Source organism: Sminthopsis crassicaudata, chromosome 3 (assembly GCF_048593235.1).
Source record: "Sminthopsis crassicaudata isolate SCR6 chromosome 3, ASM4859323v1, whole genome shotgun sequence".
Taxonomy (NCBI): domain Eukaryota; kingdom Metazoa; phylum Chordata; class Mammalia; order Dasyuromorphia; family Dasyuridae; genus Sminthopsis; species Sminthopsis crassicaudata.
In genome coordinates, this window is record NC_133619.1 from 302,449,473 (window position 1) to 302,475,377 (window position 25,905).

The window sequence follows — 25,905 nt, forward strand, 5'->3', positions numbered from 1 at the left end:
TCCTAAATACTGCAACATTTTAAAGCTACATAATTCAGTAGCCTGTGCCCAGTACAGACACACAGAAATTAGTGGAAGAACTGCAGGGAATCAAAGTGAAGACCCATGTTGACCATCCATCCAAGAGTTTAGGGAAAAGCAGGACTTAGCCTATACAAAAGTAATGAACCAGGAGCTAAGCTGGGTAATGAATAAACAGAACATAACAAATACCAGGAAGAACTATCATGATACCCAACGAAAAAGACCGGAAGAAAAAAATAATTCTATATCCTCAAGCTGAGCCAATGATAAGTGGCCAGATGATAGAGTAAATAGAGTGCTGGGCTCTGAGTCAGGAAGCCTCATTTTCATGAGTTCAAATCTAGCCTCGGATACTTCCTAGTGATGTGACCCTGGGCAAGTGGTAACCTCTGTCTTAAGGAAGAAGGAAATGGTAAACCACTCCAATATCTTTATCAAGAAAACCCTAAAAGGGCCACAAAGAGTCAGACATGGTTGAACAACTCAACAACAAATATAAGCTCCAAATGTGGGCTGCTTTTGATAAAGCATACGACTCAGAGCAAAATGAAGTCAAAGACTTATCTCCCTAGAGTCTCTAATGCATACTTTAAGATGATTCTTATACATACATAACTATAGGGTAATGTGGTTCAATAGTACAAAAGATTCTGATTACCTGTGCAAAAAAAGGCAGAAAACTTTGTGATACATCTTTTCCAAAACTGCATTGTCATGGAGACTGTCTTACTTATTGAGTTCACATGAAAGGATGATTCTTTACAAATGGTGACTTCCTCCAAATGTTTGCAGATGACAAGATTCCTGATTGCATTAATACTTAGAATACTGGAGAGTCTCATCATTTAGATCCACTCAAAAGACTAAGTACAAAGGAAAAAAAATTGGTGAAAGTGGCCTGTTCTATCATATATAGCATGGATGGATAAACAGCTCATTGAGTTAGACCATCAGTACATATATTTATGTTGTATATTTTAGATGGACAATGATCTAGAAGGAAGAAAGCAAAAGAAGTTGTGCTGTACTTTCAACGATCACAAGCTGCTCATAGGCACAAGTCATTTTATTCTTCTCAAAGTACCATACAGTTATGTGTCTTTGAAAGCCAAAGATTCTAGGAAATCAAGATTATCATTGACCCAAAGAACAATGAATAGGAGAGGCACACGTAGGATAAAAATAGACCAAATAGAAAGTATTACCTTGACTTGCAAAAAACAAAAAATATTGTTAAGGAAACATATGTTTGAGAAAAGAGGGATTCTAGTCATGTAAATAAAACAAGGAATTAACAAGTTGATAGGCCAAGTACATAAGCCCAGGGAATATTTTAAAACTAAATTTTTATTGATATCTTTTTTAAAAATCACCAATAATTCCCCTAGCAGAGAGTCATCTTTTGTAACAAATAACATTTTCAAGGAATAGACAGAATTTCAAAAAAGTCAACAAAATTGATTTACACACCAGAAATATCCAAAAATTTGTGCCATATTCATACTCTTGGACCAGATCTTTCTTGTCTTCTTGGATCTTTTTTTGGAGCTTTTGAAATTTTGCTAAATTTTTTTTTTTTTTGCAAATTTTTAGATTTTTCTGTGAGTTGGTTCTTTTCTATTTATATTGTTGAAGTCATTGTGTATATTCTTTTTTTGCTCTACTTCGTTTTTCATTAATTCATCAAGATTCTTGTGTGTATTCTATATTCGTAGAATTTTGTCATTTTTTATAATATAGTAATATTCTATTATGATCATTTACCACAATTTGACTGTGAATCTTCCACAACTAATAATGTCTTCCTGAGTGATTTTTATAAAAAGATCAGCTTTTACAAGATCACAGAATTTGACAACTGAAAAGCATTTCAGTAGCCAGTCTAATCTAATGCTATAGAAAAGGAGTCCCATCTATATAATAAACCCAACAAGTGGTCGTCAGCTCCACAGAAATGGAATCCTCTGCTACTCAAAGCAGCTCATTCCACTTTTGGACATCTCTAATTATTAGGAATTTTTTCCCCAATAAAATACTAAGTTTGCTTCTGTGCAGCTTCTACCCTGTTCTTGATTCTGCTTTTGGAGCCAAACTGAGGGAGTCTCATTCCTCTTCCTTATGATAATTCCTCACATATTTTACAACTGTCATTTTCTTCCAAGACTTCTCTTCTTGCTAAAACCACAGCACTGTTTTAGCCAGAACATTGGATCCCCATTCTCAGTGATGATGTTCAGCACTGAAATCATCCATTGTCAGCATCAATTATATGCACACATTTGTGCTAAGCTCAGAGATGAACAATCTTTAATTCACTTCTTTTTTAGAGAAGCTCTGCCATGAATTTATTTTGTTCAAATTGTGTTTTTTATTCATAAGAACTAAATTCTTATCCATATTTACCTAAATTTTTCTCTTTTGGGTTTCTTTTTTCCTTTTGAACCATCTGAAAATTTTTATTGCTATTCCATATACTTGCAAATCTGCAAGAGTCTGTATGTACTTCATTAAACATCATGTCACTGTCCTTTATCTTGTACCATTTGGTAGGAGCTTTGAAATTCTTTGATAATTTAGCATTTATCCTTCCTTCTAGTTTTAAGATAATTTCTGTTGATTTATCATTATTTATTTTTTAATTCCTCCATCCTTACTTGGCTGGTGAGCAGCTAGATGTCACAGTGTGTAGCGAGCTGTCGTCTCCAGAAGCTGCCGGATCGCTCTCTGGGAAGAGATCTGCTGTGTCTACTCAAATCTCTCAGGCAGATTCTTCTTCCTGTAGAGAACCGTTGTCTCCAGGCAGTTGCCGTTAACTCTTGTCCAGAGAAGTGACTTCCCTTCCTGCAGAGAGCCCTGTCAGGCCTGATGTAATGCAGAGACTTCTCCTCTTCCTGGAGTGCTGTCCTCCAGCCCTTGTCCTTCCCCAGTCCAGACTGCTCTCCAAGCTCAATGTTTCCTCTTTTTATCCTCCCAGAGAATGGGCGTGGGATAATGCAAGGGCTTCTGGGAAGAACCACTTCAACCAATGAGCTTGCTCCTTCTAGGATTCCTAAGGTGTAAACTCCCTTTACAGGTCTGAGCCAGAGAACTGTCAAGTCAACCTGAGTTCTCACCTTGTAATTGTCCAGACAACCTGAATTCTCACCTTGTCACTGTCCAGACAACCTGAGTTCTCACCTAGTAATCCTAACAACAGTGGAAATCACTTAGTCTTTTTTGCTTCTTGCTGGAGAGAAATAAATGGCTAGCATTCCAGTATCTCTGCCAAGAAAAACTCCAAAAGAGGACATTAAAAGCCCTACACAACCAAAAAGTAAAAAATTTTCCGAGGCAGGGCTACAAAACTGCCTTTGCTTTGTTCTTTATTGGAGATTTAGCATTCACCAGCCTGGGTCTCTGGTCCTGAATAACAGGAGGTTGGCCCTACCTGAGTTTTAGCCCATTTTCCTTCAAATCTGTCACAGACACATGTGCTGACCCTTTGCCCTTTTGTTCTCTTCTGGTTGAGCTAAATTAGCATCTAGATCCTTTTTCCCCTTTCTTTTCTTTCTTTCTTTCTTTTCTTTCTTTCTTTCTTTCTTTCTTTCTTTCTTTCTTTCTTTCTCTCTCTCTCTTTCTCTTTCTCTCTCTCTCTCTCTCTCTCTCTCTCTCTCTCTCTCTCTCTCTCTCTCTCTCTCTCTCTCTCTCTCTCTCTCTCTCTCTCTCTCTCTCTTTCTTTCTTTTTTTCTTTCTTTCCAAGGTTGGGATTGAGAAAGGAGAGTGTATTCTGGTCAGCCTCTCTGCAGTCTTGGTGTTCCAAGTTGTACACAAACACTTGGGCCTTATCTGTGTCCTATCATGTCTGAGCAGAATCAGTATCTGCCACTTGTTTGGGTTGAGGTTTCTGAAGCAGAAGATGCCAAGATGAGCCCCAAGCACAAAATTGAGGGTCACATTGTGTATCCCTGCCTAGAACATGGAATCCCATGAGAGAAGGGGCCTGAGTCAACGCTTTAAGATCAGCATTGTCTGCTGTTAATTCATAAATTTTTTTACCTTGCCAACCATTCTTTCTTTCTTATCTTGTGAATTCAGCTATAACATCTTGCACTTAATTACTCTTTTGGGGGGTTTTGAAAAGTAACAAAAACTGGAAAAAATATCTAGTCTTCCATCTTACTCACAATTAACTGCTAATATACAGATGTGAACATAGTCTGGACCAAGAATTGGTGACCTTTGAAAAGTGTCATTTTTAAGATTGATTTTAATTTTTTTATACTAATTACATCAAAAGTTAGCATTCTTGGTACCAAAGGAAATTTAGCTTCATAGGATTCTGACCTAGTTGTAGGCTCATGGATTTAGATGGGTTTTTTTTTGTTTTTTAATTAATGAAGAAACTCAGGTCTCCAAAGTTTAAATGACTTATTGAAGATCATACAGGTAGAAAATAGCAAAGATAAGATTCAGACTCGCGTCATATTTAAGCTAAATCTCATGCCATTTTTCCACTAAGCAGATCACTGGGAACAGGAACTGATGCTGCATCTATTCAGTAACAGGTGGAGAGATAAGCCTAATCTTGCTCCATGTTGCTCCTAAAGCTTGTCACTTTACCATATTATGGAATTCATACATTTTAAAGCATTGACCACAAAACCAAGCTATGAGGCAGCTTGGTGGCACAGAGTGATCCCTAGGCTTGGAAGCAGAGCTCCAGATTTCTGACTCTGTAAATTCCAGTGAGTTGGAAAAGTCATTTGTCCCTCCTGACTTCAGTTTCCTTACTTATCAAATGAGGAAAATAATACTTTTGCTACTTAATTTTCAAGGTGGCTGAGATTTAGTGAGAAAAATTTTATAAATTGCAAAGAGTTTTATAAGCTACAAAATCTCTTTTTCTGTCTGGTCTCTTTCCAAAACCAGCTTGGTAGTTTTCAGTACCTGGCTCTATTGTTGTAGACTCTAAAGGACCCAAAGGGCTAGAATGAAGGAAGTGTAATCCTGACAAGAAATTAAAAGGGAACAATAGCTGTCTTTCTTTTCATAATCCTAACTTGTCATCCTAGAGTCTAATAAATTCATTTGAGTTGAAGTTCTTTCAGGTAGGAATTACACAAAAGTTTCTTTAACTTTGGCTTCTCAGTTTAACTTGTTAATAAAGACTGAGAACCAAAATCTAACAGCTGGGTACTTGTCCCTTCTTCTACATTATTATTTAAATGACATTTAAAAGAACACATTATTTAAAGGACACCACGCCTTTATATTGATGCATGTCTTTCCCACTATGCTTTTTTGATCTGTTTCAGTAAAACAATCTTTTCTATTTTTCAATCAATCCTGTGTGTGTGTGTGTGTGTGTGTGTGTGTGTGTGTGTGTGTGTGTGTGTGTGTGTGTGTGTGTGTGTTGGTTAAGAATAGAGGGAAATGTACTGATGACCTTCATAGTTTGTGTAAGTGTGTGCTATAATTTATTGGGGTAACTTGTTATAGACTGTATTTTACCTTGTGACTAGTACATCTTGATGCTAAAGGCAGAGCATTTACTTAAAAGATCTTTTGTCCATCAAAGAAGATGGGAGGTCCAGATCCAGAGAAGGAAAGTTCTATAGAAAACACCCTCTGCTTCTGGCAAGGAACTTGGAAAATGCTTACGGTTTTAATGGAACTTGTGATTTCCACATGCTGCATTTTATGTAGCCTCAGAGTCGTTGGGGGCATGCTGGCAAGTCATATCCATACACAGTGCTGCTTTTAATAAGTTCTGTGTTGCCATCCAACATACAGGACTGTTTTTGCCAAACAGCTAATTATTGAAAGAATTCTACAGTTTGGATTTCACAGAGAATAGATAGACAGTGTTAGTGATGATTTGAGTAAAGGTAAAGTTTTAAAAAATTCAATCAACAAATATTTATTAAGAACCTATTACATTCAAAGTTCCTCTGACTGACAGTGCCATGGGGAGGCATTTTCATCTAAGTTTTCCAAAGGTACAGAGGGCTGATTTAGGAAGTCAAGGGTTCCTCCTCACTGGAGGTCTTCAAGCAAAATATGGAGGCCAGATATTTGTTGTTCAGTGTGTTGTTGGGTAGATCTCGATCAAATTTAGGTTGGCTTGTGAGAGCTTTTCCAAATCTGAAACTCTATGAAGTCCTAATAATTCCTTTTCTCTAGTTGGGAGGTAGGTTTAAGGCTTAGGGCCTGAATTGTGTAAGAAAAGAATAGAAATTCATCAACTTCTATTTTGTGAACTAGACAGGATAACAGGAAATTTAGAGTGAATAAAGTCAAGGGGAGATGCATTGTTGTTGTTTTTTTTTTCTTTTTTTTGTCTTACTAGACCTTTTCCCCACAACCTCATCTCACTTGCCCCCCTCAACAAAATTCAGATACTGCTTCTCTGAACTGGAGGAAGGATTCCCAAAAATTAAGTGAATAACATTTTCAATGTTCTTCCAGCATGACTGAATGAAATTCTTTAACTAAGCACTTACTATGTGCAAAGTAATGCACTGAAAACTGGAGATACAACAGAAAAGTAAAATAGTCCCTGCTTTCAAGGAGTTTTGAAGGTTATTGGGGGAAAACAGGTATAGGTGACAAAACTTGATTATTCAATCAAATGTAGCTTTGTAATGAGCTGTCAAAAAAAAAATCTAGAACAGTGTTCTGCACAGTTACTTCTGTACCACTGTTTCAAGCGAAGGGTTGATTTTGATGTTTGTTTTTTTTTTTTTTTGGTCAGTCCCCAATATCACTTCGTTACCTCCTACCACTTGTTCTACTAAATATTTTAGAGGTTTGTGTCTAAGTTAGTGATTACCAAAAGGCAAAAACCAAAAATAGAAACATCCCAAAAATGAGCTTCTCTGTCATAAAAGTAATCCAATTATAATTTGAGTTTCCTGTAAATAAATGGTATAAACTTTATATATTCCGAATATATACAAATGACTATGTCAATACAAATGTGACCCCCTATTTCATATACCTGAATATAATCCTTGTGATTTCTTAGAAATTACTCACCTAAGATATCAACCTTCTCAATCATTATCCTTATTTCTCAAAATTTCTCTTCCTATCTCCCCTCTTTTCCTTTGCTCTATGGTTTCATAAATATTATGTGGGTTTATATTAATAATTTTTAAACATTTAACCACTATAGAATCCTACTTTTATTATCATTGACAGGGGAAAGGAGTTGATGATTTTGATTTGCTTTCCATACAGCAAAGATCACTCCACAGGCTAATGAATATAATATAAACTTCTTAGTTTGTCATTCAAATTTTGCTAGAATTGTGCTCCAAGCTACTTTTCCTTATCTTACTGTCCATTATGAAATATTTCCAACCTGGATTTACTAACTAAATTTATCTTGCCATATCCTTGTTTGCTTTTTTTTTTTTTTTTCACTTTAACAATATCTGAAAACTGCTTTAATAAAAACCAATACAATATTAGGCCTATCAACTTAAAGCAGCCAAAAAAAGATTAGCACTTCCAAACCTAAAAAGAGGAGAAAGATTAATATATGTTCTTAGAGTATGTGACACAGATCAGAAGCCTATGGAAATGCATTTGGACAAGAATACCTCACTGAACAGGAAAAATTGGATTTCTCTGACTTAATTGAGGCATCATGGTATAATAGAAAAAGTACTTGTGCTAACATCCTAGGACCCAGGTTCAAATCCTACTTCTGATACTACATGAATGACTTTGGCAAGTATCTTAAGTTTTTTTTTTTTTTTTTTTCTGTAAAATGAGAAGATTGTACTAAACGGCCTGTGAGGTTCCTTCTAGCTCTTTATCTTATTATCCAGTGATTCTCTGCTAATTAAATGGAGCCTATAAAACTAAGATCTAAGAGTGTTCTCCATGTGTACCATTTCCATGAAATTCACCAAAAAAACAAACAAAAGTCAATCAACAACTTTCAAATAGCTGGCTGTCTACAGAGATTTATTTAGAAAAATCAAAGAAATGATACCATTTACATTGAAGATTTTAGTGCAGGTCATTGTGACCAGAAACTATACATGAGTTATTGTTAAGGAGCCATACTTAATCATCTAAGATTTCATACAAGGAAACAGTGGCAATTTTGCAACCCTTCCCTATAGATTTTGTAAAAATTTATGACCTACCAGATACCTGGCAAGATGAGAACAGAAATTAATTTTCTCTCATGACAGACTTTTACTATAAAACAAATTGCTGTACAATGGATGGAGCCCTGGGCCTGGAATTAGGGAGATCTGAGTTCAAAGCTGACCTGAGTCACTTATTAGCCTACACCGATCCCTTAACCTCTGTTTCCCTTAATCCATTGGAGAAAAATGGCAAATTACATTAGTCTCTTTGCTTAAAAAAACCCTCATGGGCTCAGACACAACTAAACAATTGAAACACTATAAATACAGACTTCAAAATGTCCTGGAGAACTTAGCCAATTAAGCATGCAAGTATCCATGCCATTGCCACAGATGAAATTATTGCCCACAGTCATGTGGATTTAATATTGATTCATAAAATCCTAATTTTTTTTCTAGCTTGATAAAAGAGGTTTATTATGGGGTTTGGAAGTAAAGTTAAAGTCTAGTTAGTAAAAGGTGAAGTAGAGGTAAGAAGTCACCAGAACCAGTGTTCCAGTGGACAGAGATCCTTGGCAGCCAGGTGTAAGGCTGCCATGTTAGGAACCTCTGCCAAATCCTAATATTTTTAATAGATGTTGACTATCCAAATATATTTAGAAGGTATACACAAAACTTGTATATACTTCTGTGAACATTTGATACATTCATATAGAACAATAACTGTAATGTGCTCTCCTGGCAGTTACAATTTCTAGTCTGTCCTAGACCCACCAGAGCACCTTTGACCACTGTCCTTTGCAGTGTGAGCTCTACCCGGCTCGCCTCCTCTGAGGCCTTCTAAGGTCTCTGGCCACAATCTCTTGAATCTATAGCTTAGTAACCGGTAGCGCACTCAAGAACAACCACGTGTAATCTTAAAAGCCTTTATTATACCTACTCACATAATGCCTTAACTGATGCCCTGACTTGTTGGTTCCCTAGTGAACACCTGGTCAGAAGACCCATGTGTTCACTACCAAAATCCTTACCTCTTTCGGCTACCCATCTTGGCTTGGCCACCCAGGCTAGGAGCCAGGGTGAACAGCAGGAGGTTAAAGAGGGAGGTTGCTGCCTGCAGTGGGCTTATATAGGGCCTGTGAGGTCACACACACAGCCAATCAGCGAGAGAGTCACCCATTACAAAACTATCTCAATATGGCCAGGATCCCGCCCAAGGGCAGTCCTAATATCCACAGAAATTACTTCTGGGCCTCAATCCCGATGCACTGTGTCCGCCCATTTAAAGGGCCCTTACAATTCCCTTTCTCTTGTTTTGCGGGAACCGCACATCTCACCAAGCTAAACTTTTAGCACCAGCTATAGTTCACTTGATCCATGAGATGACAGAGTGTGATGCCCAAGGAGGTACAAAGCAGCAAATCAGTAAACAGAAGTATGACAATGAGAACCAGGCTCAACAGTGGCCCAAATGTTCAACCCATTCATCAAAGTCATACTCGAGATAATAGGCCAAAGAGATTGGATGCCAATGAGGTAGGATGTCAACACTGAGGTGGGAAGTCAACAAGGTAAAACATCACAATTCTAGTTAACAAATATCAGTAGGTAGGTTGCCACAATTCTAGTTACATTTATCACAGTTCTAGACCAATTCTAGTTTCTTACAATTTTCTGTTGCACTTTTCACACTCCTAGAACAATTCTAGCTTATCACAATTCTCAATTGCACTTTTCACACTCCTAGAACAATTCTAGTTTATCACAATTCTCAATTGCACTTGTCACAATTCTAGAACAATTCTAGCTTATCACAATTCTCAATTGCACTTGTCACAATTCTAGAACAATTCTAGCTTATCACAATTCTCAATTGCACTTTTCACAATTCTAGAACAATTCTAGTTTCACAGGTGCACATAAGCAGTCATGTCCAGTAACATTGTCTCAATAACAATGGCAGGTGGGTGTGTTGGTTTTTCACCCACTAATTTAAAAGCATAGTCCTTCAATAGAAAGCATAGGGCAAAGCCTCTTCCCAGGCCACCATATGGCAAGTGGCCACGGGAGAAGCAAGCAGGCCCATTGTCCATTTACAGTCTTTATATTGCGTATCACCCAAAACAGTCCATTTCAGCTGCAACACTGGAACTGTGTCTGGTGTCTCTGGTCACGGTCAGGAGGGGCATCACTGCCATCAGCGTCTGAAGGGCTGCGGACATCTGGCTGGTCTCTCTGGACTGTTGTCTGGTCCTTCTCTTGGATCCCCAGGTTACAAATGTCTCTGGTGGGGATGAACTCTGCTGCTGGATCTGCACCTAGGAAGGAATGTCCCTGGGGCCCAACTTGGGCCTTTCCAAATGCCATCCAGGCCTTTCCACATCACAGTGGAAACAAAGTTGTTGTCAAAAAGATTAACAAAAGTCAGACAAAAGTTAGTCAGTCTGTCACTTAGCTGCACTTTCTGTGTATGCCCGAAGTGCATTGCTAAGGTAAAATGCAAAGAATTTAAAAATGTAAAACCAAAATAATTTAAAAGTGTAAAACCGAAATAGATTAAAAATATAAAACCAAAATAACTTTAAAATGTAAAATCAAAATACTTTGAAGATGTAAAATCAAAAATGTTTAAAAATGTAAAATCAAAATTTAAAAATTGTAAGCAATCACATATCCCAAAATTCCCTTCTCTTGTTTAGAAGAGAAGATCTTGGGGATAGTCTGTGCAGTAATGACTTTACTAGAACACTCGGCTATATCCCTGAATTCTTTTGCCTAAAAATCAAAGTTTGAGTTTCTGATACCGAATTGTACTCCAGGAGTGTGAATCAATAAATCTGATATTACTTTTCCTCCTGGGTCAAAGATCACACACTGTCTATTTATTCTAGTGATTAAAACAACAATTTTCCAACCCATTCTAAACATAAACACTGTTTTATAAGTACCCGTAGGGGGTTGGGAAATCAAGCTCACCTGTGGAAGTGGAAAATCCACGAGGTAATAAAAGAGGAGTTCCAACTCTCCAAAGACGATCCTAGCAGTTTTAAAAATATAAAACTCCACTCTCTCTAACTGCAAGGTCTTGTCCCAGTAAGGTTTCTTAGAAATTAACTGAACTGTATTTTTAAAACTTTTCTGATTATACTCAATACCCCACAATTCCTTTTTGCCTTGGGGCATAAAGCCTACTCCGGTCCTTTGAGATGAAGACACAGGAGTTTTGAATGGATTAATGGGCAGTGCTGATGGCATTATCGCCCTTCCTTTTCCTCCTCCCCCTTCTCCCTTGGCCCAAGAAGGTGAGGCAGAGGGAAGAAGAATTGGAAAATTCCCCAAAGGCTGATTTAAAATCAAACCTGAGCTTTGCACATAAAAAGAACTAAACTTCTTCTCAATGAAAGAGTAATCAATAAATTCCTTAAAACAACAATGCAGGAGGTAAACCAACAAAACGCTAAGAAGAATTTCTACAACTGAAGTCCATGTGATTCGTTTATTTCCTTCCTTAGTTTCAGCCACTGGTTTGAACTCTTCCTGTTCTATCTGTAGTAACCTAGCTTTTTCTTCTTTCTCTATCTCCATCTGTAGTTTAACCTGCAATTCCAGCAACTCTTGCTGTGGCATTTTATACTCTCTACTGTCATACAATCGCATTAGCTCTAGGTTGCTCCCTCTCCTAGCTCTATTTACTGGGTGTGGGGATAGCCTTTGTGGAGCTTGATTACAAGCTTCCTGCTGTTCTTCAGTGGTGATCTTTGTTAAAAGATCTTCCATCTGGCTCTTTAACCTCTTTATATAATAAGCATTATGTTCAGCTGTGTCCTTGAGTCTGATCCCAGATTTACCTGGGTCCATATTGCTTCTCTGTCTTCCCTCTTAAGTGGCGTTTCTACCGGATCTTTCAGAATCTTAATTCTGAATATTAAATATTTTCAAAACCTGATAATTTCTGATGCGTCCACCACGTTGGGCGCCATTTGTAATGTGCTCTCCTGGCAGTTACAATTTCTAGTCTGTCCTAGACCCACCAGAGCACCTTTGACCACTGTCCTTTGCAGTGTGAGCTCTACCCGGCTCGCCTCCTCTGAGGCCTACTAAGGTCTCTGGCCACAATCTCTTGAATCTATAGCTTAGTAACCGGTAGCGCACTCAAGAACAACCACGTGTAATCTTAAAAGCCTTTATTATACCTACTCACATAATGCCTTAACTGATGCCCTGACTTGTTGGTTCCCTAGTGAACACCTGGTCAGAAGACCCATGTGTTCACTACCAAAATCCTTACCTCTTTCGGCTACCCATCTTGGCTTGGCCACCCAGGCTAGGAGCCAGGGTGAACAGCAGGAGGTTAAAGAGGGAGGTTGCTGCCTGCAGTGGGCTTATATAGGGCCTGTGAGGTCACACACACAGCCAATCAGCGAGAGAGTCACCCATTACAAAACTATCTCAATATGGCCAGGATCCCGCCCAAGGGCAGTCCTAATATCCACAGAAATTACTTCTGGGCCTCAATCCCGATGCACTGTGTCCGCCCATTTAAAGGGCCCTTACAAATAACAACAAAAACTTTCAAAATATAGAGCCTAATTGAAGAAATCCAAACTGTATAGGAACAAAACAAGGCATGTACCTTTTCTGTTGCTCTGCTAATAGGATATAGCAAAAATGCTTTCATTAAGCCCACGGATGATGAGTTTCCAAACTAATTCAACTACAGAAAGAAGTTATTCTATTCATTGGTACCATAATTTATGGAATGGAAATAAAGAATAATAACATAGAATGGAAATATAGAATGAAATAGTGGATAAGGGAATATTAGCAGTATAACAACTTGGAGCAGAAATTTTTATTCTGTATTTGAATCCTAACAAAAATGTTAAAAAAAAATATATAGTCTCATATATTATATTGCCTCATAGTTTATTTTTAATTAATATTTTTTATTTTATAATTATAACTTTTTTTGACAGTACATATGCATGGGTAATTTTTTACAACATTATCCCTTGCACTCACTTCAGTTCCAAATTTTCCTTCCTTCCCTCCACCCCTTCCCCTAGATGGCAGGCAGTTTTATACATGTTAGATATATAAGTTATAGTATATCCTAGATACAATATATGTGTGCAGAACCGAATTTCTTGTTGCACAGGAAGAATTGGATTCAGAAGGTAAAAATAACTTGGGAAGAAAAACAAAAATGTAAACAGTTCACTCTCATTTCCCAGTGTTCCTTCTCTGGGTGTAGCTGATTCTGTCCATCATTGATCAATTGGAACTGAATTAGATCCTTCTCTATGTTGAAGATATCCACTTCCATCAGAATACATCCTCATACAGTACTGTTGTTGAAGGGTGTAATGATTTCCCGGTTCTGCTCATTTCACTCAGCATCAGTTGATGTAAGTCTCTCTGGGCCTCTCTGTATTCATCCTGCTGGTCATTTCTTACAGAACAACAATATTCCATAACATTCATATACCATAATTTACCCAACCATTCTCCAATTGATGGGCATCCATTCATTTTCCAGTTTCTAGCCATTATAAAAAGGGCTGCCACAAACATTTTGGCACATACAGGTCCCTTTCCCTTCTTTAGTATTTCCTTGGGATATAAGCTCAGTAGTGACACTGCTGGATCAAAGGGTATGCACAGTTTGATAACTTTTTGGGAATAATTCCAGATTGCTCTCCAGAATTCCAGATTCTTTCACAATTCCACCAACAATGCATCAGTGTCCCAGTTTTCCCACATCCCCTCCAACATTCATCATTATTTGTTCCTGTCATCTTAGCCAATCTGACAGGTGTGTAGTGGTATCCCAGAGCTATCTTAATTTGCATTTCTCTGATCAATAGTGATTTGGAACACTCTTTCATATGAGTGGAAATAGTTTCAATTTCATCATCTGAAAATTTTCTGTTCATATCCTTTGACCATTTATCAATTGGAGAATAGCTTGATGTCTTATAAGTTAGTCTAATAGAGAGTTGTAACTGTGGCATTAGAGAAGAATGGACAAATATGATACATCAGATGTGTTTATAGATTGGACAAGATTTAGTTACTGACATTAGATATAAGAAGTGAAAAAGAAAGAGAGATCCAAGATAAATAAAATCAAAGATAGGGTAAATTAAATTATAGCATATCTTAATTTATTTTGTTTTAATTAAATTGCAGCACAGTTTCCGATAGTAAAATGCTATTCTTAGCAGTAATCAAGTTCTATTACACAACTAGTGTTTATTTAAAGGGTGACACAGAATGGAAAACCAGTTTCATCAAAATGTTAGTTTCTTTAGCTCTCTTTATGTACTAAAGCAATGTACTAGGTACTGGGAATTGAATATTCTAGGCAAACCAATGCAAAAGTTTCCAACATCTTACAATTGAAGTGTTTATATTATACTAGCTTTCCTTCTACCCCAACTTAGCTTTCTGGTGTATTTTTTTTTTTTTTTGACTGGCAATAAAAACCTGCTGCAGCTATTTTGTTTGTTTATTTGTTTGTTTGTTTGTTTGTTTGTTTGTTTGTTTGTTTTTTCCTTTCATATCTTTAGGAAAAGATTCACATTTAGAACAACTTGTAGACATTTTAGTAATGTTTCTGATGTTAGTCACTTGAAGTTTTTTTCTCCCTGATGTTCTGAATTGCAAATGATTCTTATAGAGTTGAATTGTTTTATTTAAGCAGTCATTTACCATGTGGTAAGCTTGGGAAATAGACTAAATAAATGGCTTGAATAGTGATGTCATGGGTAGTGTTGATTAAAACAAGGATAATGCTGAGGGTGTGTTTCCTAAACATAGCATAGACCAGACTTAGCCCCTGGATTTTTGGATCTAAGAATCTTGATTTTGTGTGACATATCTACAATGGATTTTTATTTGTTTCCTTTAAGGATATTAGGTTTCTGGAGAAAAATGTGTTTATCTGCTCTCAATAGAAATTGAAATTTGTTCTTGTTCTAATTGATGTGGATCTCACATGTGGAAGAGCATGTATGAGTTGGTGCTAGATTGGCCAACTGGTATACCCTATCCTACAAGGAAGCCTTTAAGTAGTTATGTAATTTCTTAATTTTAAGAAAGGAACTGTGAGATAGGGAAACTGTAAATCAAGGCTGCTTTTTAAGCCTCTATAAGTACAAATTTTGGAACATTTTCAGATTTTTCGCTTTCCTCTTCCTTTCCCTCTCGTTCCTTTACTTTTTTTTTTTTTTGGCTATTCTGCCCCTCCACTAAAAGATAGAATAAGGAAATTAAGAAACTCAAATTTTCAAAAGCTGATTATCACCAGTTTTGAATAAGGATAAGCTAAACAGTTAAAGATAAAATAAGATATGCTAAACCTATAAATGACATTAGGTCAATTTACCTTTCCCCATCAACAAATATAACAGAACTATCTATGGTTTTAGGTAGAGTCTGAACTGAAAAATCAACATAATCTGAATTTTGTAAAAATGATATTTAGTATTGGCTCATTTTATATCTAAAATAAGCTTTGGGTGAGGTACCAAATAATATACTTGATTAGCCAGTTAAGGGAAAGTGTTCTCAGTAGCTTTGGAGGGTCTTTGAGTTGGTGAATTTATTGTAAATGGCTGGCTAATATCAGTAACATGTTGTACACCCCTATGGCTAGTAGAGACACACCCTTTTGTAGAATACAATTTCTTGTAGATTCAATGTCAGCTCAAAAAGGAAAGTACAGCTTTTAGTCATAATGGCACTTACATAACTTGGTAAGAAAGTCCCTGTGGTCTCATTGCTTAAACCACCATATAAGTAAGTGGAAGTCCCTAGAGCGTACCCAGTACCAGACCTCCCTGACATAACATCAGCACTGCCAGCTGCCCTGAGCTCAGGAGCCCCAGGGCTCAGCCCACCAAGGGAGCAACAGTCCTCTGACTTTAGCCAAGCTCTAAGGCTTCTCAAAGCCTACCTGAATGGAAAGAGAATTCCCAACCCAGCCATATACCTTGAGATTTTCTAGCAGCTTTACATTGATGAGATAAAATTCAGTTCTAGTTTTCTTAGACCTTTTACCTAGGTGACAGTTCTGCAATGACAAAATTGGACCATTGTCAGCTTTTGGGAGATAGTAATATGAAACCATGAAGTCTATATCACCAATAGAGAGCATGAATTTGTAGCTATAAAAATACTACTATAATCAGCCTTGTTATCTTCACACAAATAGTCTGTATTTTTTATTAATCTTATTTCCTCTTCTATTTCATCCATTCAATTGCAGGAGATTCCTTCTATTCTTCTCTTCAACCTGTAATAATATATTTCTTTTGCTGATCTAAATTCAAACATCATTTATCTCTCCCCCTTAAAAAACTTCTTTCCCTTTCTTACCTCTAGGTCTCAGCTGTTTGTTCCTACTACTCACCACATCTTCCTCAATGATAGTGACAGTAATTATAATGCCACTTCCTATTTCTTTAGGGCTTTATCCTCTTAATTATGGGCAACTTTAGGTGGCACAATAGATAGGACAACAGGCTTGGAGTCAGGAAGACCCAAATTCCAATTCAGACATAGACACTTGCTGGGCAAGTCACTTAACTTATGTTTGCCTCAAATTCTTGGATTTTAAAATGGAGATAATAATAGCATCAACCTCCTAGTGTTGTTGTGAGGACTGAAAAGGGTAATAGTTGTAAAGTGCTTTGCACACTGCCTAGCGCATAGTAAATACCATATATATATTAATTATTGTTGTTATTACTTATAATGCTTTCACGTGTATAATATTTTTAAAATTCCTTAATACCAGTGTGAAGGCTTTAGGGTAAGGATTTTATAGCATTAAAACTAAGGATCAAAGAAATTAAATGATTATTAGTTTGCAACCAAGGGGAAACACAACAAAATTTTTTATTGTTTTATTCATATGTTTTATTTTTATACCACAACAGATTTCTTTCTCCATTGTACCCTCCTTTGGGGGAGAGAAAAAAAAATTGCTAGACATGATAGAATGTGGCAGCTACCACAACTCAAAAAACAGTTTTCTACCCTCAAAGGTGACTGAGTTTTCTAACATCAATTTTCTAGAATTGACATAATCATTATTTTTGATCAAAATTCACTTGAAGCCATTGCTATGAGCTGTCTCCTCTCTTCCACATCTCCTATCATTCTGATGCTTCATGGCATTATTTCCTACTTCACTTCATGTCTCACATGAAGAGATGGCCCTTCTCTTGCCAAGACAAACCCCTCTATCTGTGCAAACTCTTATTCTATCCTTCTCCAGTGGATTGACCCCTTTCTCATCCTTACTTTCACTTATCTTTGTTTACTGTCTTCTTCCTTTTTGCCTACAAATCTGTTATCTCTCCTATCCTGAAAATATCCTCACTTGATCCTTCCACCCCTGCTAACTATGATCCCATATCTCTTCTGTCCTTTGTATTAGAAACTTTTGAAAAAAAATTTTTTTTTTTTACATCAAGTGCCTCCAGTTTCTCTCCTCCTACTTTCTTCTTAACACCTTATGAGAGAGCTTCCAACTTTATCATTCTACCAAAACTATTCTCTCCAAAGTGCCTCTTAAGTTTGGCAAAGTTGTCATGGAAAGCATGAGGCAACCTTGTATAAAAATATGAAGATCTACAGTCATGTGCCTCAGCTTCCAGATATAATGACTTGGACTACATAGTTTCTATGCTTCCTTTGAAAACTGAAGTTCTATGACTTTTAAGTCAAGTAGAGTCTAAATTTGTCACTTGAAATGTCCTATACAGTATTCTGTTTGAAGCTTCCCTAGTATTTGAGGTTTTCTCCACCAGCTTTGGAGAGCTAAATATCAAATGTTCTTTGAAGAAGTTTATTAATGATAAAATTAATCAGTAAGTATTTATTAAGCACCTATTACAGACGACACAGTAGGACTTGGAATCAGGAAGATTCATCTATGCAAGTTCAAATCTAGACTTAGCTGTTTGAGTCACTTAATTCTGCCTTACTTCCTCATCTGCAAAATGAGCTAGAAAAGGAATGGCAAAGCATTTCAGTACATTTGCAAGAAAATCCCAAAATGGGATCAAGAAGAATCAGATTGAAATGACCCAACAACAATAAAAAATGTCAGACAGCATGTTAAACAAACACTTTTAAGAAGGAAAAAAACAAAAGAAGCAAAAGACATTTTTTAAAAATTGTTTTGATTGATTGAAAGAGAAATAGAACAGGCTTAACTTAAAAATCCCACTAAACTTTGTAACATCTTTAATTTCTGAAAAATAGGAGCTAAATAGGAGCTCACTAGTACAAAGACTGTAGCTAGCTAATATGTCTCTGTTTTCATGCTTCTCTTTCCTGTTTTGCATGTTTCAGAGGAAACACTAATCAACAAATCATGCTTAACCAGCAAAGCTGAGTTGATTAAGCTGCTTTTCTCTGATCTCGACTTTTGGAGAGAGTAGTGTTCCCACACAGTGGAAACCATGAACACTCATGTCTCCTTTCCATGAATTCATTATTTGTGTATTGATTAGAGAAGTCTTTTTTTGGCTCCTCATACCTTAAAGTACATTGAGAGGAAGGCAAGAGCTAAGTCCCCCATCACTACCCAGCAGATGGCACTCTGCAGTAATGAGAACCTCATTAGTGGTGGCCTAGACTTCTTCAGCAAAGAATAGGATTGAAAATATCACGTAGAGTACTATCTCCTTTGTATCCAACAAGATACCAGTGGAGTCATCTGGAGTGCCCGGGCTTCCACACACTTTTTGTACAGTTTTATTTTCATTTTAAGTTCACTGGGAATAAACCTTCATATGCTGGCATTAGCAGAGACTCTGTGGGCTTTTAAAATGTGAAGTGTTGGTTTTGCCTTTGGACAAGTAAGATAAATAAAATTCCACTCAATCATTCATTTTACCCCCTCTAGGGCTTTCAGTTCCGATGAAAATGTTGTAACTTCTAAGGCCAAGCATCTTTTTCAGGAACATCACCCCCTCCCTTCCCACCCACCCTTCAAAAAGCACCTCTACTTCTACCCAGAGCTAACTGATAACTATTGAATCTGCAGGGCAATCTGTTATTCTACCTTGGGTATCAGCTGTGAAGGTGACCTCTCCTTAGAGGTATATGCTTATTATTAGAATTAGCCTTTTGCATTTCTCTTCCTCTCCCTCCTTCTCCGTCAATGTGTCTCTCTCTGTCTCTCTCCCTCTCATCCCCAACTTTCTCTCTCCCTCCCTCCCTCCCTCCCCCCCCTCTCTCTCTCCCCTTCCCCTCCCCCTCTTTCCACCCACTGTCTTTTCCTCTCCCTCTCTCTCTCAGACTTTTTTTCTCTCCCTTCCTTCTGACTGATAGTGGATACCTTGGGACTCTGAAACAGCAACCAATTGAGTAAGTGTGTCATGTTTTAAAGAGCAGTGATCCGGCCAGGACATAGTCTCCTGGGGCACCAGACAGTTTATGCTCAAAAGAACTCTCACTTCTTTTTCACAGACATTAATAGTTTCCTGGCATGGCCTTTCAGGAAATGTCGTCATAGTCTAGAGGAACCAATAAAAATACAAGTAACCTGTTTTGATGGCTTTTTTTTAAATTTTTTGACCAAAAAAATGGGGGGGGGGCATTGAGGGAAGGGGGAGAACCAATTCATTTGGGTGAATGTAAGGGTAGTTTTTTTCTCTAGGAATAGAGTACTGAAATGAGTTCTAAGCATGAGAAATAATGAGTTCTGAAGCTCTCATGGTAATTCCAGTTAATTTGGGAAAACTTTTTTTTTTTCCAAGTTGAAGAGAACCTTGAAGCAAAGTTAGATAGGCCTCTCTATAAGTCTATGTGTTGTTAATTCCCTTGTGGGATCTTGTAGTTTTTGTTGTTTTCCCTTCCTTCAACCTATATTAAACCTAAAAATCACAAATCTCTTGATCTTCATACAAAGACTTTACACTTTTAAAAATAAATAACATTTGAATATGGGCATGTACATGTCATGACCTATTTATGGAAAAGGCAATGGATTTAGATAAGTATTGCCAAATGTTTAATATTAGATATTGTATAACTCTTTGTCAATTATACTCCAAACATTGATCAACAATGTGAAAACATTCAGCTTTGCAGTATGTTTACTTAAATTAGATATTACTTTTGAAGATCAGTTATTTTTGTCCACTTTTTTTGTGTCAACATGCATTTCTAAAACTGTCAGAAGTTTCTACAATTAATGCACACCTTTGTTATAGTTATAAAAATATAAATATATAAATACCTGAGTCTAAAACATTTTCATAAAATTGTACTGCTAGCTCTCCTGTTAAATACCCTGCTTTGTTTTTAGAACTAGAACATTAAATGTTGGTTTGCTTTTTTAAGAAATCTGTAACTTAAAAATTCTAGTGTTAAATTTTTTTTTAAATCACTAATTTTGTTCTTAAATATTTTGCAGGATCATTAAAGTTATAAATTAGTCTTCTCAGGTATAAAGAAATTACATAGATTATATAAGATGCTATTTATTAACCACTGAAAGTAATTCAATAATAATAATAATTCACATTTTTATGATACTTACAGCATAGCACAGTTTTCCAAAGACAATGTAGCCTAGTTTCTTCCTCTTCTTTGTTTAGTTCAGGACCCAGCCCTACTAAAATTTAAGGTGTAGATACTGATTAAACTTTTCTGTGAGTTGTCCATCTAACATATCTATCTTAGTCTAGACATTATGTTTTCATTTTTCATTTGGGTTTTTTTTTTTATGTGAATAATCAGAACAAAATTAGATCTTTTGGATCTCACTTAGGAGACTTTATAAAGTTCTGTGTCTTTATGTAACCAGCACAATACATCCACAGTATGGAGCATCTGGAATACTTAGCAATCTTTAGGGAATTACTCTTCCATTTTGACTATGTGGTATCCATCCTTTGTAACAGTCTCAAATATTTTTGGCTAGGATATAGTTCCCTATTTTATGCCTCCCTTGATACCAATAATCAGAGTCCTTAAATACTCTTGTCTCAATACATCTTTTGAGAAATCCTGAAATACTTTTTAATAACCTTATATTTTTCCTTGGGGGAAAAAAAGACCCAATTTTTTTAACAATATTTTTTGAGTGTTATGTCCAGAAGTCATAGAATACTATGGTCAATCAAAACTTAACCAAAAAGAAATAGAAAGATACCAGCATGGTTGCTTATTCAATCTCATTATTACAGTGAAGAATTATTTTTGAAACTAAATAGAAAGAATACCATTAGAGGAAAAACAGAAGATAAGATAGACATGTGGCAAAAATGAGTATAACCAATGAAAATCCTGTAGGCTCCATTGTTATCCACAGAATAAAATGGCCAAAAGGTACCTAATATACATTGAACTTATCTCCTATAGAAAATGTATGGTAGGATATGCACAAAATCAAAGGTCAGTGATAGCTTAGTTGGCTGTAGAATTCTCCTTGGGTTCTGAATTTCATGTTGTAGAAGCATTTCATGGTTCAGGGATAGACTTGATGAGATGGTTTTTCTTCCTCTTTGATATTCTATCTGCATTCTTTCTTTAAAAACTCTATGGAGCACTACTGCAGGTAGCTTGAAAAGATTCATAATTATTATTTTATTTCAATACATGTATTAGAATGGAGTGATAAGAGGAAAGAGCTACAAAAATCAAATGCAGGAAAATATTTGGGGGTCTTTTTGTTTTCTTTCCTCCGTCACAAGTGGAAAATATGAAGCAGATCCTGTTTATATTGTGTAACCTCAAAAGGACTGATAGGCTGTTGTCATTACGGAAGAATCCATGGTTGTTTACTTAGCAGTCAAGTACTAGAGCTCTAAATATGAAACCCCTTTTACCCCCTGGCCCTTTTAGGCCCAGACTAAGGAGAGCTCTTTGCCATTCTCTGGAGACACTAATGAAGCCCAAAGTAAAGGCTGCTACTAAACCTCCTCACTCCACTCTGGGAACAGACAAGATGTCACTGTTATGATTTTATAACAAGGCAGGAGCCTTCAAAGACAGCTTTACATTAATTTTGGCTTTGAAATCTGTCATCTAGAGGTATTTCCCTCCTTTAAAATGGAGTTTAATTATTTCTTTTTCCTTTTCATTTTTCTTCAAGCAACTTATCATGTTCCAGTATTTCTTTTACAAGTTAATTCTATAGCTCAGTTCTTAAAGTTGTAATAATATGTTTTCCTATTTTGGGGAATAGTAAAATGGCCCTTTAGGAATGACTCTTCCTCTTGTATTTAGAAAATTGTCCTCCCATGTCTCTTTTTTTTGTTGCCTGTATGTCTGATGATTTTTGATTTCCTCTCTCTAACTTACATAATGACAAAGGCTCCATTTACAAAAAAAGTAACCATCCCCTCTCCTTTGACAGTTGAGATTTATTTCATTGGTCTCCATTAAAAGATAGATACATACATACATACATACATACATACATATTTATGTGTACACATACAGAACTAGGTATACATGTGTGTTTGGAACATCTGTTTATACCAAAGCAGAGTTTTGCCAAGTTTGATTTAGAGGAGTAGAAATTTTGTCAAAAACTTGAATTAACTCTGGCAAAGACAGTCTTATATCTTACACCCACTGGTTGGTTTTTGCTGATGTTAATAGAGGCCACATAAATACAATATGTTTTCTCTTTTTATAAAATAACAAACTCATAATGAATGCAATGTGTTAAGTGCCCAGAAAACACCAAGCACAGTCACAATGACGGCTGCTGATGGTAAACCACAATCTTTTTTAAAATAAATTTTCTTTTTCATTATGAACTTAAGAAACATCAACAGACATGAATATTCAGTATGTCTAATAAAACAGGAAGATTGCAGATGAAATTGAATTTTAATACATTCATATTTTTATTAAATGAAACATTTTTAAAGTATATGAAATTTAACATGATAACAAAACTGCTCTACTCATCAATATGGTCCCTTCTGGACTTATTAATATTCTATTCTATGTCTTTCTAAATATTTCATTAATGTTTTCTCTCTCTCTCTCTCTCTATCAAAGTAAGGTAACAAATAGCAATACTTAAAACAATTTATTGGCCATGTCTGAAAACATAACTCTGCCAAAGGGCAGAAAGAATCATGCTTCATCATCAGAATTTGGAGACTTGGCCACTTTTGTTCTTAAGTTTTTAAAGAGTTATTTCCATTTATTGTAAGCATAGTATAAATTATAATCCTGGTTTGCTCATTTTTACTATACATTAGTGTATTCTTGTTTTCCCAGCTTTCTCTGAATCCTTCATATTCATAATTTCATATAGTATAATGATATTCCATTACATTTATATGCCACAATGTTTTTTCCTTTCTTCCATTTAATAGCAGCCCACTTTATTCCCAGTTCTTTGCTGTAACAAAAAGTGCTCTTATAACTTTGGGTCATTTCCCACTAACTTGGACCTCTCTGGGATACATGCTTTGTAGTGTTATTGCAAGTTGAATGGCATGCAAAGTTTAGTGATTTTTGGGCTACAGTTCCAAAATGCTTTCCAGAACAGTTGGACCATTTCATACTTCCACCAACTGCACCAGTACCTCTGCTCTTCCAGTACTTGTTACTTTCCTTTATTGTTATATCATGAGGTAGAATCTCAAGAGTTGTTTTAATTTGCCTTTCTCCTATTAGTTATTTAGAATATTTTTTCATGTAATTATGGATAACTTGCCTCTTTTCTTCTGAAAATTGCCTGTACATATCCTTTGACCATTTGTCTCAAGACTTATTACCTTTCCCTCAAAACTTTCTTTCTCCTTCCAGACTTCCCTATTATTGTGAGGGTACCATCATTCTCCCACTCATTCAGGCTCACAATCTAGATGTCAAATTCCACTTTTTACTCTCTCTCACCTCACACCCCCCCAAACCCATCTATAATAAGTTGCCAAAGACTGTATATTTGACTTTCATCACATCTCACACACACCTGATTCTGTCCTCTGACATTACCACCAGTACCTTATATGGACCCTCACATACCTGGAATATTACAATAGCTTGTTTGGTTGGTCTGCCTATCTTACATTTCTCCCCACTTCCCATCTTCCACACAACTGTCAAAGTGATCTTTTTAAATTCAAATATAACTGTCATCCTCCCACACAGTAAACTCCCTAATCATCTGTATGATCAAATATAAAATCCCATTTGGCATTCAGAATCCAACATAACCTAATTCCTCCCCACATGCCTCTCCTGACGTATACTCTTGAACCTAATGACACTGGCCTCCTTGCCATTCCTCTAACAAGATACTTGATCTCCCAACTGGGCATTTTTACTACCTCTCTCCTTATGCTTGAAATGTTCTTTCTCATCTCTGCTTCCTGGGCTTCCAACTAAAATCCTACCCACTATGGAAAGGATTTCCTAATTCTAGTTTCTCCCCTCTGGTACTTGTTTCCTATTTTCCCTATATATAGTTTGTACATAGTTATCTAATTCTCTTCTAATTGACTTGTTGCTTATGTAACTGCTTTTGAATTTTATGGAATAAAAACTGCAACTTATTTTCTATAATTATTTCTGTTCCTTGTTTAAGTAACAGTTCTCTCTATGTGAACACTATCTCTTTCCCTTCTACTTAATATTTTTGAGTAATCTTTTAAATATTTGGGTCATATATCCATTTACAAATGGTTTATTATAGCATGTAGTATGAAATATTTATTGTAAATCTAGTTCCTCCTAGACTGTTACAGTTTTTTCCAGGTTGTCGTTATTTTTGTTTTTTGGGTTTTTGGTTTGTTTTTTTGTCAGATAGAAAGCCCTTACTCAATTACTTGGTATCCTTGGATTCATCAAACACTATACTACTTTGTTTAGTTGCTTCTGGGTCTGGTATACCTGATCTGTGCCATGGAATAACTTTTCTGTTTTTCAACTACGACCAGATGTTTTTGATGATTATTGCTACGTAATATAGTTTGAGATCTAGTAATGCTAGACCACAGTCTATTTTTTCTTGTTTCCTTCACCAAAGTGGTAAATTCTGGCAGAATAAAGCAACTAAAAGGAGTAATAATTAAATTTCATTCCCAGCAAGGCATGACCATCTGCAGAGCTAAATTTGGTCATTATTTCAAGATGAGAGTAAGCAAATAACCAGCTAGCTTGAATGAAGAGTATCTCCAGGTAATAGAGAATTCTTCTTTTCTGTAAGAGTTGATAAAGTTTCACAGAATATAGTGATATGTTATTCAGGGTAATGGGCTCTGTTGCTTTCTGTATTCTGACCCTTCTTTATTTATATTTTCCCAACTACAAATAAGATGACCTAATAAGAGGCAGGGAGATCAGTACATTGGATAAAGGCCACAGTACTTGAGCTCTTCTGCCTGTGCCTTTCATCTGCTTTGTGACCTGTGTCTAGACCACCTTTTCCTTGATTTCTCTAGCTTCCCTAAGACACAAGAACTTAGAGAAAATAGTAGCATGATATTAACATAAAGTTCATTAAGTCATTGGAAATTTCACAATTTGAGAACAGGGAAAGATTAAGTAAAGCATTTTGCAGTAAGGCTAGTATTTTGCAGAATGGACTGTTCTTCCCAGTAATAACAAACAGAAAGAACACTGAATTAGCCAGTAGCCATGAGGCATGGACTCTAGTCCCATCTGCTATACCAAGAACCTTGATTTCTTCATTTTTTCTTGCTGTGTAAAATAGTTTGAGATCTAGTAATTCTAGACCACACAGTTTATTTTGTTTTGCCTTCTTCAACAAAGTGGAAAATTCTAGTAGAATAAGTCA

The 25,905-nt window shown here is 36.3% G+C and overlaps 1 protein-coding gene across 3 annotated transcripts in view; it reads left to right on the top strand.

The window, feature by feature from the left end:
- The window catches only part of CMSS1 (cms1 ribosomal small subunit homolog), a 413,202-nt gene that overhangs the window by 272,942 nt on the left and 114,355 nt on the right, over positions 1-25,905 (top strand). Inside the window, exon 1 of one of the 3 annotated variants that reach the window (XM_074301009.1) lies at positions 22,020-22,172. The exons of the other annotated variants lie outside the window; for them this stretch is intronic. The gene's annotated coding sequence lies outside the window, so the exon portion shown is untranslated. Of the gene's footprint in view, positions 1-22,019; positions 22,173-25,905 lie in introns of those variants that run through there. 3 annotated transcript variants of the gene reach the window in all.